Genomic DNA, 17,985 nt, shown 5'->3' on the forward strand with positions numbered 1-17,985 from the left:
TATTCTTCTTCTCTCTCTCTCTCTCTCTCTCTCTCTCTCTCTCTCTCTCTATATATATATATATATATATATATATATATATATAATATATGGTTAGACATGAATCTAAATCCCTCCTGATATAAGATTGCAACATGAACACTGCTTATCATGGTGAGAGACGTCTGGTTTAGGTCATTGACCTTATTGGTTGAAGAAGAAGAAGAATAGGAAACAGATGATGGTTTGATCTCGCTTATGGAATGGCGTATACAGAAATATGTAGGCAGATATGGGAGTTGGACACGACAACAACATAATGAATGTGACGTTCTGTATACCAGATAGGGGGAAACTTTGTCTTAGTAGTAATAGTTTGTAACAGTGTATCTCTGTCTTTTCTATAAGTGGGACATGTCAGATTCCTTATCACTGGAATGTTGTAAACAATTCTGACATAATGCGGTCAGATAAATTGCATGCTTCATTAAGAATGGTTGGCAGAAATCTCATTAAAAATCCTCTGGGATATGTATGAATTAATGTAGTACCACCGAGGTGTTGTTGTTTTGACGCCGTTGCAAATTATTTTGGAACGAGACCAGAAATGTTTGGGGCAAAGAGTATTGGGCCTTCAGCTTATATGGTGATGTGGAATACAATGTGGCAAGCGTTAATTCGGGGATGTGTATGAATTAATATATTACCACAGCGGTGGTTTTGTTTTGATGCCATTGCAGATTATTTTGGAAAGAGACCAAAAATATTGAGCGGAAAGTATTGGCCCTTTAGCTTATATGTAATATGGAATACAATGTAGCAAGCGTTACATGCAGTTACATGTATTTCTTAGATATGTTTTAAAACTTCAAAAAGAATGCTGAAGTGTGGTGTAGATTGTAGATTTATTTGAATTGTTAAATAACTAAATACATTTGTAACTAAATAGCTAGCGTGTTACGCCGAAGGGCGGTTATACCGGCTATACATATATGGACACAGATAACTTGATGAGAGACCTTTATGTACTGTATGCATACTAAGCTCGGTCTCCCTTGCACTTTTATAACTCATTTATACTTACTCGTTTATGAAATTAAAATTAAAATTAAAATTAAAATTAAAATTAAGATTAAAATTAAAATTAAAATTAAAATTAAAATTAAAATTAAAATTAAAATTAAAATTAAAATTAAAATTAAAATTAAAATTAAAATTAAAATTAAAATTAAAATTGTCTGAAATACGCTGCCCGCGGAGATCATAAATCGCTTCTTACCTCACCCCACCTATACCTTATTAGGTAAACCGTAAAGCTGACAGGATGATCCACATTAAGCCATTAATCTCACCACAGTTATCTTCACCCTCAGGAGAAACTTTTCCATAATCACATCAAACAGGAAAACACCGCAGGCAAACGTCATTAATCGACAGTTGACGGCGGCGGAAAAGTCTTGCGAAAGTTTTCATAAGCTCACCGCAGGAGAACGTATTAGAGACTGCAGTAAAATTACTAACCCTCGCCGTAGGAGATTGATTCCCTTTGCTTGTAATCACCTCTTTGCCTCCCCTCTGGTATTTTATTGCTTGTCTTTTATAAGCCATGTTGTTGCCACATTGTGCCATGTCAGGATAACGTCCACATAACATTTCAATGCGAACCATCATCATTTATGTTAATTAAATTATAATTTTATTTCGTAATAAAGCCACTAATTTGACGACGGATTTTTAAATTTCATTTTGTATTTATATACGTATGTTACTGGACAATGTATTTTTGTTATTTCTGCATCATGATTTAATTTCTTGTTAATGTAATTAAGTAAACCACGCATTTGTATATTAATATAATATTTGTTTTATATCAGTTTTCTACTGCAATGTATTGTATTGTTCTTCACGGACTCCGTGAAGATCCAGTTCACGATTTTGTATTACCAATGAAGATTCTAAGCGCAAACAAACAAACAAACAAACAAACAAACAGAAACAAGAAATATGGCTGATATTGACATTTCTTTCCATTTCCCAGCACTTTTTCGTCATCATGTCATACTTGAAACGTTTAAAAACAAGCTACGCGAGGAGTTCCTTTATTTTTGGTACGAACAAAGAAATAGATAGCTTATGATACGAAACAAGCAAACGTTTTCCATCAGCGCATTTTTGTCTCACAGATACGAGCATGCTACGGACTAGGGTTGATTTGGTTTACTACTACATTTAGATAAAGACGAAAAACTTGATTTTGAAAATCCAGTTTTACTGCCCTGAATTAACTTGGCTGCTTTTATCCCATTGGTTGGTTGGTTAGTTTTCCTTTGATGCCCACGATCTGTATAGTAGGCATACTCCTTTTTACCCGAGCGAATGGAAGAAAGTCGTGTAAAGTGCTAGAGCACAAGGTTGGTGATTTGGTAGGATTTCAACCCAGTGTCAAGCCATATAGTGTGTAAGATTGTAAATACCTAAATCTGTATGTAAACAAACATCAGAATTCAGCCATGTATGTCAAGTCTGCGAGATATGTTGTTGATATGTGGATACAAATAAACCAATAAATAATATACATGGTCATGTTAAACATATGACTACGACACTACTTGGGGTTTTCTAATTTACCTGAAACAAGGGGTGCAAGGGAGTGGTTTATCCGTGATGTGGGACACTAAAACTAACCTAACCCCAATCGTAAGTCTAGCCCTAGCCCTGAACAATGATCCCAACTCTACCCCTAAGCCTAAGCCTAAACCTAATTCTACTACCAACCCTAACCCTAACCCTAACCCTAACCCTAACCCTAACCCTAACCCTAACCCTAACCCTAACCCTAACCCTAACCCTAACCCTAACCCTAGCCCTTCAACACCTGGCCTCTCACGTATGTGGCAGTTCATGATCAAGATTTGGCTCAAAGCCGGGACCTCTTGGTTCTGAGCCGAACGCTCTGTCGTTACGCCACACAACCTGTGGGCCACAGCCCACAGTGTGAACACGATGTACCCCGTGGAGACACCAGAGTCGTGATCAAGACTCTGTCGGTTGTATGATATTGATGCCTGGGGGATTTGGCAACTTGTCAGGACCTAGGAGTGATGACTCCCATCTGGTTAGCTGCATTAACTTCATATGCCGCCTCTGACACCTTTTCTGTTTAGTCAAATCTTCTTTAGAACCAAAATAGCACTTGGAATTGGTCGGGGACACTTATTCGGCGTTTCTTACATGTCAGAGACACGTTTTAGAGTGAATAAAAGCGTTTTCCCGAGCTTATCCCATGAAGAAAAATGCTGCCGTACATTATGCATGGTAGGACGGTTAATTTCGCCCCAAAGGCATGTTTTAAACCTTCAAATGCGCTATTCTGGCTAACTGTACAAAAATAACATTTTAATCAGTTGTCATTCATTCTATTCAAAGACAAGACACCATTGACACCAGTGTTCTTCCGAGAAACATTGTATCTTCGTGACAACATACAGTTACAAGTTACTAATGTCTTTGCTTACAAATAACGTTTTATTTCTTGAGCCGTGGTGCCAGGTGCTGAGCCAGCTGCCACGTTTGCCGTAACGCCATTGGACAATATTTGATCGGATTAACTGGCAGCAAAAATTAAGAACTGAAGCGATGATTTGCAAGATTCGATATTTCCCCACACCATAAGAGTTCTTTTTTTGGTTCAAACGCCTTTGTTCATTTGAATATACCTGTCACACTTAACTATTTTGTGGTATTACAGTGCTATTAGCATCATATAGTTTTAAACCTAATAAGTATCTTAGTCACAAAAAACGTAGCCCAGAATAGCTTTTCATGATGTTGGAAAATCAAATGTATTAACAAATTGTCTAACTCTAATACCTCTGTTCGAGTGTAACGCAAAAATATCTAAAAAGGCACGTCTACATTCCCCACAATTAATGAACGTAATGGTCCGTACTCAATTATCAATTCCCAGGATAACTTGTACATCATTAGGATAGTCACGATTTTAATATGGTACTATCTAATGTCACATGAAGGAACCTGCTTAATTGCTGTTGCTAGAAGTCTTACATTAATTACGATTCCCATAGACATTACATGTTAACACACCGCCATATGTCAATGTTTACCTGACTGAAAGCTACGAAACTCTTGATTCAGAAGAATAAAGAAGAATTGTTTATTGAAACGAAAATATAGGGCAACCTCAGCGCTAAATTACGCAATTTCTTACAGCAGAATTAGAAATCAACCAATTACATAACTATATAAAGCTGCATAGAATACGAAATTTGAATTATTAAGAGCATACTATATCATGTTGCAATTTTATAGCAGGAGGGATTTAGACTCCTGTCACCATATATATGGATGTGTTTGAGTAAGAGTTAACAGAGTAGACCATATGCGAAGGTAAACATTATCCATTTACTTTGCAAATGTTACCTTTCTAGTTTAGATTACTTTCTGAATCACTTTCTGCATGTGATTCTACAAGGAAGAGTCGTGCTGTCTTGTCTCTTTGAATGCCATCTCCTGTTTACGCCACTCCAGTGTCTTAAGAAATGAAAGCCAGTATTATGTCTCAGTGGTTCCGCCCGGGGTGCTGATTTCTCAGTTATTGTGTCGTAGGTAATTTGATACCCAAATCTTCAGGACAGCACAAAGAAGTCTCGAATGTCTTTCTTCGCGACTCATGTGGTCGTATAATAGAGTTCTGTGTCTTCTCTTCGTGACATCCATATCCCAGAAAAGACTATATTTATGTCAGTATGGATAGTCTTGTGCCAAAATGCTGCTTTATTCCGGTGCGTTACACATGCGGACATATATCCCTATCTATTTTACAGAGCGTAACTTGAAACGTACTCCCTTTGAATTATGTATACAAAGACATAACAAAAACTCTCCGGCCTGTTTTTCTATTTCTGTTTCACTCACAAAACACGCGTAGCATCAATAGCAGCCCGTGCTCTCTCTCTCTAACTTTAATATCGTCACGTAGTGGATATTACTAGGCAGTAGAACAGAAGCCGGATGCAGGCGAAGCGTCCCTAGGCGGTCTGTCGGCTTAATTTGGCTGCCGTATGGATTGGACCCCGTTGCCCCACAGCTGTGCCACGAGAGTCCATGAGCCAGGGGAACTGAGTATTGAGTATAGCCGGGTGGACTAGATGCAAATTGTGCCAACACTTTGGCTTAGCTCAGCCGCCGGAGCCTCTGACAGGTGTCCAGGTGGTACTACCAGGCTCGCAAGCTGTTTTTATTACAACGTGGAGAAAGCTTTGTTTGGTAAATCCACCATGCACATGCGGTAACCCACAGTTACGTACCTGAAGGCAAGTATATGGATCTATTTTAGCCTTGTGTGATCCGCTTAATTCTATTCAGTTGAAGATGTAGATATATTTATCAATCATGACGCAGATGTTTCGCGATGTAGCGAGGTACTACTTATGCATTTTGTTTGCTTCGCATAACCGGTAAACCGCCTTTAGGTCTAACACATAATTTTGGTACATATAAGTACAAGCTGTGTAAGACCGGACTGTAAGGTTTTAACCACTCACACCGGGAAGGTCCCCTACGTTATACTCTTTTCGATAAGTGCAGTGAGTTCTTTAACATTCCCGGAGTGTGGCTCTCCCAAACACGTGACATCTATTTAACGTCCTATCCGAGGGACGCCCCTAACCGAAGCTAGGTACTCATTTCCACCTGAGTGTAGTGAGGAAAGTCGTGTAAAAAGTGCTTTTCAAAAGGGCATAAGATCGGCGACATGGTAGGATTCGAACCCGAGACCTCTTGGTTCTGAGCCGAACACTCTACTGTTTACGCCACACGACCCCAGTGTGGACCTGTTACTGTTGCAGTAATTGTGACAAAAGCGCTACAGATGTCGATCCTTGTTTGATCAATGTGCGGCTTAGCACATTGGAGTTCCTTTAGTCCAGTTAATTGGAAAACCATTAAGTCCAACCAGAAGTGGGATAAACGATATAACTCCTGTCAAATATATGATGACAAGCGTGGTTCTAAAATCCCCCAAAGGAAGCGAATAATTATGTGTATAGAGGACAAGCATATTCTGCTAACATTTTTCACTGTGCTTTTACTGACTGTTGTATTTGAGGTCGTGTGGCGTAACGATATATTGTTCGGCCCAGAACCCAGCGGTCCTCGCTTCGAATCCTGTAATGTCACTAAACTTTGGACGACTTCCAGGCCTCGAAATTAACTTTTATTCCTATTGTCCCAGCACTGTCCCAAAAATAAATTTCAATTGTCCCGAAGTGAGAATGAAGTGTCCGAACCTGTTTTTCTAAGTATTGTATGACTTCAACTTGAAGTCAACTTTATTTTGCTGATGTTCACTACCAGGTGCACTATAATTCCACAGTAGACAGGAATTTCGGGGGGGGGGGCTTTTCCGGATCCAAAAGCCGGGACGTGCACCTGATAAACAAAAAGAAGGGCTGACATTCTGATGTTGATTATTTTTCTATTGTCCCAAAAATGTCCCAAAGTGTCTTTTTGGTTGTCCCAGCATAAATTTTAGTGGCCAGTGACCACCTTTAATTTCGAGCCCTGGACGTCTATTACTCCACCTAGGCGTAAATATTTACGTAGGTCGGAGAGGTACTTGTAAAAAGGTGGAAGGCAGTGGAGGGAGAGGGATGGGCTTTGCCTTCAAATACCATGCCCAAGAAACAGTGGATAACAACCTACTCCCATACGGCCCCAAAAAGGCTATGGGGCTGCCCTCACTTACCTTTCCCTTTTACTGACTAAGACATTGCGATCAAGTGTGCCCATACAATAATTATAGGGGGCATTGATTGAAGACTTTTGTCTGACTTTTAGATGATTTGGCAACTATATGAAAGAGCTATAATCTCTCTTGACCTGCCAGAACCATACTCAGTTCACACTGCCAACAATGGAAATTGAAAACATCTGCGCAGACAAATACCTTTATTGACATTTAATATGATTTATCAGTGCTGAGGGGGCTGGGGAGTCCAATCCTTACACAATTCAAAGAACTATGTACATAGTCATAGATTCGTCAACGATGTAAGATATATCACAAACAGGAGACAAGACAAGGCCGTGCAGCGTTCGTTTTTTGGAGTGTGTGTGTGAGTACGAGTGTGTATGCATGGTACTTACCTCTTTCTCTACTTATCACTCAGTATTTGAGAAACTGTATGGGAGCTTAACACACACCACTACCAGTAGACAGAACTCACCACCGATAAGAATACAAGCCAGTCTACCATGTAACAAGACAGGCGCACAACTAATCCACGAATGCCCCTGTTTGTCGTACGAAGGTTGTACGACAAATGTAAGCACGCACTTATACAGGGTGATTATTGTCTAGCAAACTTTCCATGCCTCAAGAGACCTGTGAATTATGCTGCTTAGAGGAAAATTTAACATCTTCCTCTTTCCAAAGCAGCTCAGTTTCAATGACATTTGATTACATAAGGGTGCACGAAATGTGATGTTACCTAAAATTAGAGTGCCTTTGGTGTAGAAAATTGGTAGCCACAGAAAATTGTGTACAGAGCAGAGATGTCCTCTGAGAAAATGTCACATAAATGTCAGTGGAAAATACTGACAAGGAAGTGCGGTGTATTTGTGATATATGCTTGTTACTACGCAGTACATTTTGCAGTGCATTTCACAATGACTTTCCATTTTACCTGCAGCCACTTTCGCTAAATTACATTTCACATTTGGAATGAAGATATATCTCATGTTTACACTGCACCGATAGTTTTCTGTAATTCTCAGAGACGTAGCAATACATGCAATTTATTGAATTTGGTGTGTTGAATATCTACATGTTTTATTGACGCACCATGAATGGAATATGCAATAACGAAGTTCATACAATAAAGTGGATGATGTGCCTTTTGATAGTTTCATCTGACGTAAACAACATTAGAAAAATGTACTGAGTGGCAATATTGATAAAGGTTTGCTTAAGCATAAGTGCTTGCAACAGCAATGAGGAAATCAAATTCCCAATGATTTAGTCTCGTGCGTAATCGAATTGACGATACCATGCTCTTTTCGCATCGTTCACAAAGAGCAGTCGTTTCATGTCTATTTTTATTTCTATTTATTCTTTAATTCAGGCACCTTGCCCCATATGCATACATACAAAAACAGATTAACAAGAGATTGAAACATGCCAACATACACAACGAAAATCCTAAACAATACCTGAAAATAAAACCCCTTTTTAAAATCAGGTTGACGTAATGTCTCCAAAAGGTGCTAACTATGATATCTACCAACCCTTTTGGAGTAAACCCGAAAAAAAGCGTAGAGGCATTCCGGGAAAAAGTGTGGAGAGATTCCCGGAAAAGTGTGGAGAGATTCCCGGAAAAATTTTTTAGGGATTTTTGGAAAAAGGGTGGAGAGATTCTCGAAAAAATTGAAGTGATTTTTGGAAAAGGTGTGGAGAGATTCCCTGAAAAATTTGGAGGGATTTCCGTTAAAAAAGTGTACAGGCATTCCCGGAAAATTCCCGGAACAGTACTGCAAGTGAAGCAACTTTCATAAGTTTAACATTGGTAGGATATATGCTTCAGGAATGAACCTGACAGGAATGAACCTGACATTTCGAATTATAATAAAACAGCATACCAGAACGGTTAGGAAAAAAACTATGTCCTTCAGGTAAACTGATTTTCGATTACAGTTCCAACGTTTCAATTATCGGGCCCGCGCCGTGCAAGCATGGAAGACGAAGGTGGCGTGCAAGTTTTGCTGATAGCGCGATTCCTAAAGGCTGAAAGGTTGCAATAAGTCAACATCTGATACGGTTTATCTGCAAGACAAATGGAGTCCGTCAGGAAGAAGGCCAGAGGTCGGGAGGGAGAGGGTGGCGCCCGGGAGGGCCCGAGGGCTGTGTCGCGTCTTTCTCCGGAGTTTTACCCAGGCCCGGGGAAATCATTATGCTACCTGGGAGTTCTCGCGGTTTGGCATATTCAAACCATCGGTTTTCTATCCGGGCAGGCATAATCTGATTATCTGTTTGACGGTAGCATTCCGGATGTATGCTTCAGGGGTGCCGAGAATTCATACGGAATTTACGGCATTCATACGAATTTTACGGAATTCATACGAATTGTACGAAATAACATAAGATCCATTACAAGGAAACATACGAATTTAACAAGTCACCAAATTAGTAAGGATGGCTCGTTTTCAAGTAATGGATCGTATGTATTTTTCTGTAAAATTTGTATGAATTCCGTAAAATCCGAATTAATTCTTGTGTATGAAAAATAGGAGGTTAACGCAGTATGCTTCGGACGTGTGAATCCAGAAGGTAAATGAACGTACTAGAGGAAAGAGGACGGGTTCAGAAAGTGAGATTTGAATGAAAAGTCGTAAACAAAGAATCAACATAATTCAGTTGTTAAAATTATCGATCCTGCGTTCATCCAGTTTCTTTGATTTTAACGATTTGCATATTTGTTACCAAATATTTCAACGATTTGCATATTTGTTACCAAGTATTGACGTTACCCATATTGATGATTTTGGTTTGCCCTCCACAGGCTCACATCCAACGCGAGCCACCCAAGCTCTACTGCTTATCCTTTGTCTCTCGTGCGGCTTGTGGAGTGAGGAAGCATGCCTAACTAGCTAGCCGGGGCGCGCACTAGATTCCACTCCAACAGTTCCTGGCATCGGGACTTTGTAGACCACAGACGCTGAGGCGCCCGCCGTGCCGTCCATACAGATTCCAGGAAAGGATACGTCTGAATTTTCTCCTGAAACTCTTTTAAGGAGAATTCGCGGTCTACAAAACGACTCGTACAGAGAATAGTGTGGAGAGAGCAAAAAGTGTGGAGAGGTTCCCGAAAAACGTGTGGCGACATTCCCGGAAAAAAGTGTGGAGGCATTCCCGGAAAATTCCCGGAACAGTACTGTGACTGAAGCACTGCGGCGTGTACAATCCGGACTCGGCAGGTGGAGAGACGACTAACATGCATCGTTTTCTACTCGGGTGGGATGGAAAACGACTCATCGCAGGGATTCCAAAGAACTGACCTAAGGACGAAACAATCTTATCCCCCTGCTTTTTTTCTTCTTATATTAGTAGCTGAAGATCAATTTATGGATACAAAATCCTTCAGCGATCGTAATAAGTGCGTGGAATGCAATAACTGTACACGCCAGGGGGTCTCTGCGTTACCCGAGGCATGTTTTCCTGCTGCCGATGTAAGAATTCCACAGACTTGGAGATGTTGGTGATTACCAGAACTGCCAGGCTGACAGCTGGGTGCTGTGAGTGTTCCGGTGTCCAAACCTTCTCGTCAACAGAGTGCGTTATCTGAGAAGAGTAGGCGGCGAATTTACGGCAACTGCAACTTTTGACGCTTTCCTTTTCCCGCCGAGAAAAGAAAAATGCGGTAGTTTATGGTAACATTAGATGGATGATCGTCGTCACAGGCATTGTGCTCGAAATGACTACAGGATAGGCCGCAGTGTGAACTAGAGGGACAGAGATTGGTGACGGAATCTGACACGGCTTCTGAAAACCAGAGAAAGCAAGAACGTGGAAGCAAGAACTGAACGTCATGTACAAGCAAAACATCGGTAAGTTACCTTCTTCTGTCTTTGCCCCGTCATCTATTATTCCATCGACAAATGGATAAGAATTTGCTATACGATAGTTGTGTTTGTATGTTTGTGTTTGTGATTGTGTTTGGAAAATTGAACGCGCGCCATCTGCCTGTGATGCTTCATTAGAAATATTTTCAGCGCGTTGTTGTTATGCTATCTCATTGGCTAATGTTCATACTTATGGGACAATTAGGCACTCAAGGTGACAAAAATGTTACCTTACTACATTTGCATCTCGTTTCTACTCTGTGCACTTTCTGCCATGAAGGCATCGTGTTGTTATTAAATGAAATTAGGATGGGTTCGCGTTTTAATTTTATCATGTCGTATACCATTTTGTTAATTTCATACTAGCCCTTAAGGTTCTTTGCAATAAACGTCTTGCTATGTTGCCCTAGGATAATATAGCGATGGTGCCGGTATTGGTTATGTAGTACTACATAAAGAATCTCATTTGATTGTGATTGCAATGTTATTGGGAGAACAGACCTTCTAATCAACCGATGGTAAGGTTGAAAAAAAAAACAACCGCTTTAAAGTAGCTGTTACAGTAGAAGAAGGTCTCCCGTGCTCTTATGCAGAGCGTAAGGTGATGCCCATCTACATTTCCGTAGCCCTTGGGCGACACACAGTTGTGCAAGGCACCACAGCAAGGGACTAGTCCGCTGGTAGTGCTGTGTGTTTGACCTTCCCACACTCTTTCTCATATGTGCCGAGTGCTAAGCAGAGACAGAAGTGTGTACCATTTTTAAAGTTTTTGGTATGACCCGGCCGGGGTTTGAAATCACGACCTCCTGGTTACAAAGCGAGCACTCTACCAATTGAGCTATTGCACCGATTAAAGTAGGATTAACAATATTGCATTGCACTGGGCGGGTTTACCACTCTCCCTATACACACGATACACGTAGATTCTGCATCAATCAATTGCTTATGTCAAAACAATTAGCGTAGACTATTCTGTCAAGATATGGTTAAACAGATTTATGACAGTTGATAAAAACCATACATCATATCATGAACGTGATTCCATGTATAATTATCACTTGTGATAATAATCAGCACTTGCGATAAGGTAAATAAAAAATCAATACTAAGCATTAGATATAGATTACACTGCAAGTGTTGATAACGTTTAATTGAAAAAACACATGTATAGAAATACTCATACTGCTACTAGAGATGTAATATGATTGTTCATGCAAAGATATTTTTGAATTACTGATCGACGGAAAACCAGTAACACATATAACAACTAGGAAGACAAGATTTTTTTTTCAGATGTTGGTGAAAAAATATGGGTATTATTGGGATTTCCTCATAATTAGAACCTAAATGGTACATGGACATTTTTTAATCAGAAAAGAAAACATGCTTTTTAGTTTATTAGTCATTTTGTACATCATGCATAGTCTGGACAATTTTCGTCTGTCTTCCAGCGACCCCCACTGTATGTTTCTTTTCATTTCCGTTACACTATTACAAAATAGTATTGTAAGTAGTTGGGCAACCCTGCCTGTCTTTTTTATAGCTAAACCAGTAAAAGAAAAATGTAACAAGACTGGCAATGAAAGCATACATGGTCATAGCGACGGTGGTTGGTGTTAGGGTTATTGTTTGCATGGCACTGCCATCATTTCATGACTTTGAGAAAGACTTGGTACCTGTTAAGTCTAGACAGATACAGTGCACTCCTCCCCTGAGTGTATAGTGAACGAGCCCCGGGGTCACAGAAAGTAGGGCCATCCGTGGCAGAGAGGTCTTCCCAAGGGTTTCCAGGAATGTGGGCATAGATGTGGGTCAGAGACATGCCTGTGGACATTCCATTCCTGTGGAAAAAAATCTGTACAATTCCTAGAATTCTTGCAAACTGCACACAATACTGTACCATTAGACTCCTCCCTGAGACGTCGCCAAAACATGAAGCGGGCGATTCCGAGAACCAAGACGTTAAATTGGTGCGGCCTAATGGTATAAAAACGGCACCCAGAAGGAATGATATGTGCCTTCACCCTATCTCCATTAAGTGCTGATGAATAGCTGCCCTTCAAGCGAATGTATGACCTAACATATACAAGCACCAAGAAAAACACCTTTACCGCCTTCGCCGTCTATCATATCTGCTCCTTGCATATAAATCAACATTATAGCGGTACGTATAAGTTACGAAGATTATACTAACGGCAATCATTGAACATTGCATCGCATAATTCTTAGCAGATGAATCATAATTTTAGAAATATGCAGTCAAACTTGAACACCTCAACTGTAAAGTTTGTCCTGGACTCGCTACCCAGAGGACATGTAGTTGAAAAATAGCAAATATATAGAGAGCCGTCAGATGATCCCCAAATGGACATATTATAGATGTGCTGTGGATTTAAATCGCATTTGCTGTAGGGCATATTGACATTCTTGGGCATGAAATACTGCAAATATTTGATAAGAAACCCGTTGGGATCGGGAAATTGAGTCAGAATTGTTGTGTGACGTTAGATGATCATGTCTTCATCGTAAGTCTGCACGGCTTGTGTTAAGCTCCACGCATCATATTCAATATAATGATACATCACTGCACGATATTCAAACCACAACGGAAATTAACGAAAGTGACAACGTTAGAGTTATGCACCGATGCGCAGTTCTTCATTGGTGGGGCAAATCGTGTTAGAGAATTCCCTGCGATGAAATCATCTCCCTCTCCCTGTTGAGTACCTCGCCGATAGCCCGTGTGATGAATAGGTTAGGAGAACTTTCAAGGCGTAATTCACTTAGCATATGTCCTGCAGTGCTGAGCACACATGGGACAGATGGCAACGGGTAGTTTCTCCTACGTACAGGGCAGACGTCACAGTTGCTTTGCACAGCGGAGGGCAAAAAAATGAGAACGATTGTAGTCCCTAGTTAATATCTTTGAAAATCCTTTTTTTGTCTTGAAACGTTTGGTCCAGTTTGGAGACCATAGGGCTAGAAGGAACAGGTAGGGTCTAAACCTTCCTACTTTGCTTTTATAACTTTTTAAAGCCTTGCTTTTATATTCAATTATTTCTAAGACATGTGAGCAAAGAAATAAGAAGTTTGTATAGACCTTGAAGCGATAAATGTCACCGTATCTGCAGATAACTAAATTGAAAGATTACTTGAAAATACTCTGAAATGAAAAGTACCTTATGGAAAAACATTTTGCTACCAAAGCAATTATCTAGCCTTGTCTAATAGGAAACCAATTATGTCTGAGGTTCCATACGATCCTCCTTGAGTGTTAATTAGTTTGCAATTTTCTTCTTCGGAGGTATGTTAGTTAGTGTATGCCTCATGCATGCAAATGTGATGTTCTTCCATCATGTAATCATGCCTATAAACGACATAAGCATATTCCATATAGACAGTATTCTACACATCCCAAATAAGAAATCTTAAGACTTCATAAGCCGTGATGTACTTAAAGATTTTTTTTTTGTATGCAATTTTTTTTGTTGATAATTCTCATTGGGTCATTCGATACATTTCCCCCAGTCTCTCAACAGCATCAGACAGGAAACTGAACGCAGGAAATGAGACAACCTTTTTGGGACCTTTGACCTAACTTCCTGTCAGTGTCCTCGAAGTGCATGTGTAAAAATTGAGCCATTTGATGCATGTTCCCCAGCCTCTCAACAGCATCAGACAGGAAACTGAAGGCAGGAAATGAGATAACCTTTCTGGGACCTTTGAACTAGCTTCCTGTCAGTGTCCCCGAAGTGCCTAGCATGCGATAATAACCAAGGGAACAGAAACATACAAAAATGTACACCGAAAACATAACCTCCAAGCACGGAGGTAACAATTCTGTGATAACAGACACAGCAGACAAATTACGGGCGTAGGCGTTTTTACGGTTATATTATATTCAAACCATTGTAGATTAGGCCACTGGTCACGTACCTGGACATTTTGAAGACTGCCTGTAAAAGAAGGAAGTAAAAAGAGCAATTGCATAGCAAATACGACCAATGAAATAAAATGAAAACCATTTACACAATAAACGGAAACGTTTCCATCAGAACGTTATACAGACAAAATTTCAAAAAAGAGAAAAACTAGAAAGGTAACATTTACAAAACAAATGCATAATGTTTACCTTCGCATATGGTCAGACAGGAGTCTAAATCCCTCTTGCTATAAAATTGCAACATGATGTAATCTTACACTAGTTACCATGGTAACAGACAGTCTAGTTCAGTTCAGGTCATTGACCTTTTTTGGTTTGGAGAAGAAGTAGAAGAGGAATCGTAGCAAAATCAGTATTTTTTTCCTCAGGTTAACATATCAAATGAGAAAGAAGAAAATTGCAGTGTCCAGTGAGTTCGGAAACATCATGAAGATAGATTTTTCTTATGATGATGAATGATGTTACAGCCAATCAACCATATCGTTTTCTCCATGCAGGAAAATGGGTTTCATCAATTTTCCATTATCTGCTGAAACGATTAAATCTTTGATATGTAAATCATCAAACTAATCATGCTCTTGGGGACTGATGATTATTGATGTGGACATTTAGAAAATGATCCCTTGCAATCCCTGATGCTGAGAAACATGAAAAAGACATGACTAGATTACGGGCATCCAGTGCAATTTAGGACGAGAAAACAAAAACAAATATTCTGAATGAAGAGTTCTGTATGATATTGGTGTTTATTGTCGATTTTAGCGCACGTTTTCGTCATCATTTTTTATTTTATTTATTCACATGGATTTTTGAGCATTGGATAGGAAGCCCTTGTTGTGCTTATGTAAATCCGCTGCTCATAAAACATAATACAAATGTAACATAGAGAAGACATAAAGTATAACATAAACATAAAATGAAAGTGGCTGGCGCACCAATACCTAGCATAACATTATTGAGATTGGTCAAATCTTCCAGAGTGGTGGATATAGTTAAACACAATATCAAAGATACGGCAGTTGGTAGGGTATGGGAGGGAGGGGCTACCTGTAAGAAGTAAAGTACATAATGTGGCGTCGTTTACGTTGAGTGGGTCGGAAGGAAGTATGTTTTCAAGATGAAGGCAAGTCATCATTTTTACTGGAAGCGTTTGAAGTAGCCCAGAAACAAGCGTAAGGAGCACCTGTAGTTTTGGTACCACCAATAAATAGACAGATATTGAGCTGTCTTCTCGGACCATTAGTAACGCAATAACCCAGATAACGCTTGTCAAGCAGACTTCAAAGTAGAGTGGGCAAGGGTCCAGCAAATACGCTTGAGCCTACCTTTGAATCAGTCCATGCGTCTTTCTCATATCGTTAAGGATTCTATGTGTCTTTCCTCGCCGATTGAAATGTGTCCTGGATGGGGGAAGAGGTAAATGCATCATGTGCAAAATTGGCCTTTTAGATGAGACCGCAACATGAATACGCATGGCGGAGTGGCTTCTCTATTTGCATTGGCAACGGAAGCTGCGGGTATGCTTTAAATGTGTTCTTTGTCTTAATATTGCTGTTATTTTCTGAAGAATACGTCTATAGGAAGTATGTACAATGGTCCCGATTTCGTCCGTGCCTTAAATTTAGCAACACTTTTACTCAGTAGGCCATGTTTTATGTATGCAGAAACGCGTGAGAATAGTTCTGATTATTTTTCGGAAGTTATTACATCAAGGTTCAGTTCACGTATTCAATACTTGAAAACAATTTATGCCTGCTTTCCTGCGTATGTCCAGTGTATAGTAAAAGAAGCACACGGTCTCAGGACTATGATGATTCCGACGTTTCAATGCAAGCCTTATACAGACATTTGTACAAACATAAAGATAACACTACAGTCAAGGCAAACCTTGTACAGACATTTAGAAAGCACTACAGTCAAGGCAAAACTTGCACAAACATTTAGATAAAGTTACAGTCAAGGCAAAACTTGTAAAAGCATTTAGATAACACTACAGTGAAGACAAAACTTGCACAAACATTTATAATGATAATGTCCCTACTGTACTAACAGCGAGTTCCACTCTGCGATAGTTCTAGGAAAGAATAACATTTTGAACACCTGAATCCTTGGTTGATAACTCTGGTACTTTAAGGCATGACTATTCCTTGTTCTTTTTGGGCTGGTATTAGGTACTTAGTAGTTGGTACGTTCACCAGTTTATTAGTCATTTTGTACATAATGCATAGTTTGAACATTTTTCGCCCGTCTTCCAGTACGCCTACTCTAAGTTTCTTTTCATTGCCGTTACACTAGCACCCCTTTTATAGTTGTTCGTGCAGAATCTTGCAGCTTGATTCTGTACCCTTTCCAGTTTATCTTTGTCTCTATCGCATCACCGCGCCTATCTCCATCAGAGCATCCTCCTTCTCCTCCTCCTCTTCAGGCTGATCATTATCACTGATGATGATGATAATGGCTGATGCTCCATTTGCTTGAGCCCATGGGACACGTCTGACAGACCCGAAGTTTAAAAGTTATCTTTCCCGCCCACATAAAGGGTTAAGCGGTATTCCAGGCATCGACTTCTGAAGGCCAGAGTAACCCCGTATTTGGCGTGGGGTGCACCTTTCAGGCATTTTTGCAACATCATCATCTTGTCGTGAGAGTTTCACGGATGTTCATGGCTGTTTTCTGCCAGCCCTCCCTATTCTCCAGAGCAAGTCCGTAGCCAGGGGAGGGGGGTTCTTTAGGCTCAAAGGTCTACTTTATCTTAAGGTCCAATATTTTTCTTTAAATGGTGAACTGATTTGTATCACCAGCGGGGTCGGAATCTTTAAAAAAAACTACTCACTTTGTCATCTATTTTCCTTTGAATCCTCAGAAGGTTAAATTTTAAAACATTTCCGGACTCCCCTAGAAAACTAGCGCCTTTGGCACTCGCCTACGGCGCTCGCTGGTCCCTCAATCAGTAAGAAGAAACCCCCCAAGCAAAATCCTGTCTACGGGCATGCATAGCCCTGGGCAAGTCTTCCAGTCTGCAAACCGCACACAGTTGGTGTATGTAGGTCTGCCTACACCAGCATGCCCAGAGAAGGACGTCACTGATAATCTCTCCCTTGCTCTTCCATGAGTGACCAGCAAAACGAAGTCTCCTCTCACGGATGACTTGACATAAGCCGGGAGGTCCACATGAAGCATTTCCTTTGTGGGATTTCTTTCCAGAAGATGTTTTAATCTAATTGAGTCGGTTAGTAGAATATTCATCAACCAGTGACTGTTTTGATGATGTCACTGATTGATGACTATTCTTACTAACTGTTAATCTTACGTGACTAATGAACCTTTTAATGACAAAATGAGTTGGAAATCAAGTAAACATTTAAAGATGTATCTAAAACTTTAGAAAAACGACAATAATTTCAACTCTGTCATTGTCTACTGTT

The 17,985-nt window shown here is 40.0% G+C and overlaps 1 protein-coding gene across 6 annotated transcripts in view; it reads left to right on the forward strand.

Moving 5' to 3' along the window:
• LOC109476290 (sodium channel protein 1 brain-like) overlaps window positions 1-17,985 on the forward strand; it is a 123,826-nt gene that overhangs the window by 21,785 nt on the left and 84,056 nt on the right. For all 6 annotated transcript variants that reach the window (XM_019777198.1, XM_019777197.1, XM_019777199.1 and 3 more), the window contains one exon: window positions 9,558-10,602. The gene's annotated coding sequence lies outside the window, so the exon portion shown is untranslated. The remainder of the gene's footprint in view (window positions 1-9,557; window positions 10,603-17,985) is intronic.

Source organism: Branchiostoma belcheri, unplaced genomic scaffold, assembly GCF_001625305.1.
Source record: "Branchiostoma belcheri isolate BF01 breed outbred unplaced genomic scaffold, Haploidv18h27 scaffold37, whole genome shotgun sequence".
NCBI lineage: Eukaryota > Metazoa > Chordata > Leptocardii > Amphioxiformes > Branchiostomatidae > Branchiostoma > Branchiostoma belcheri.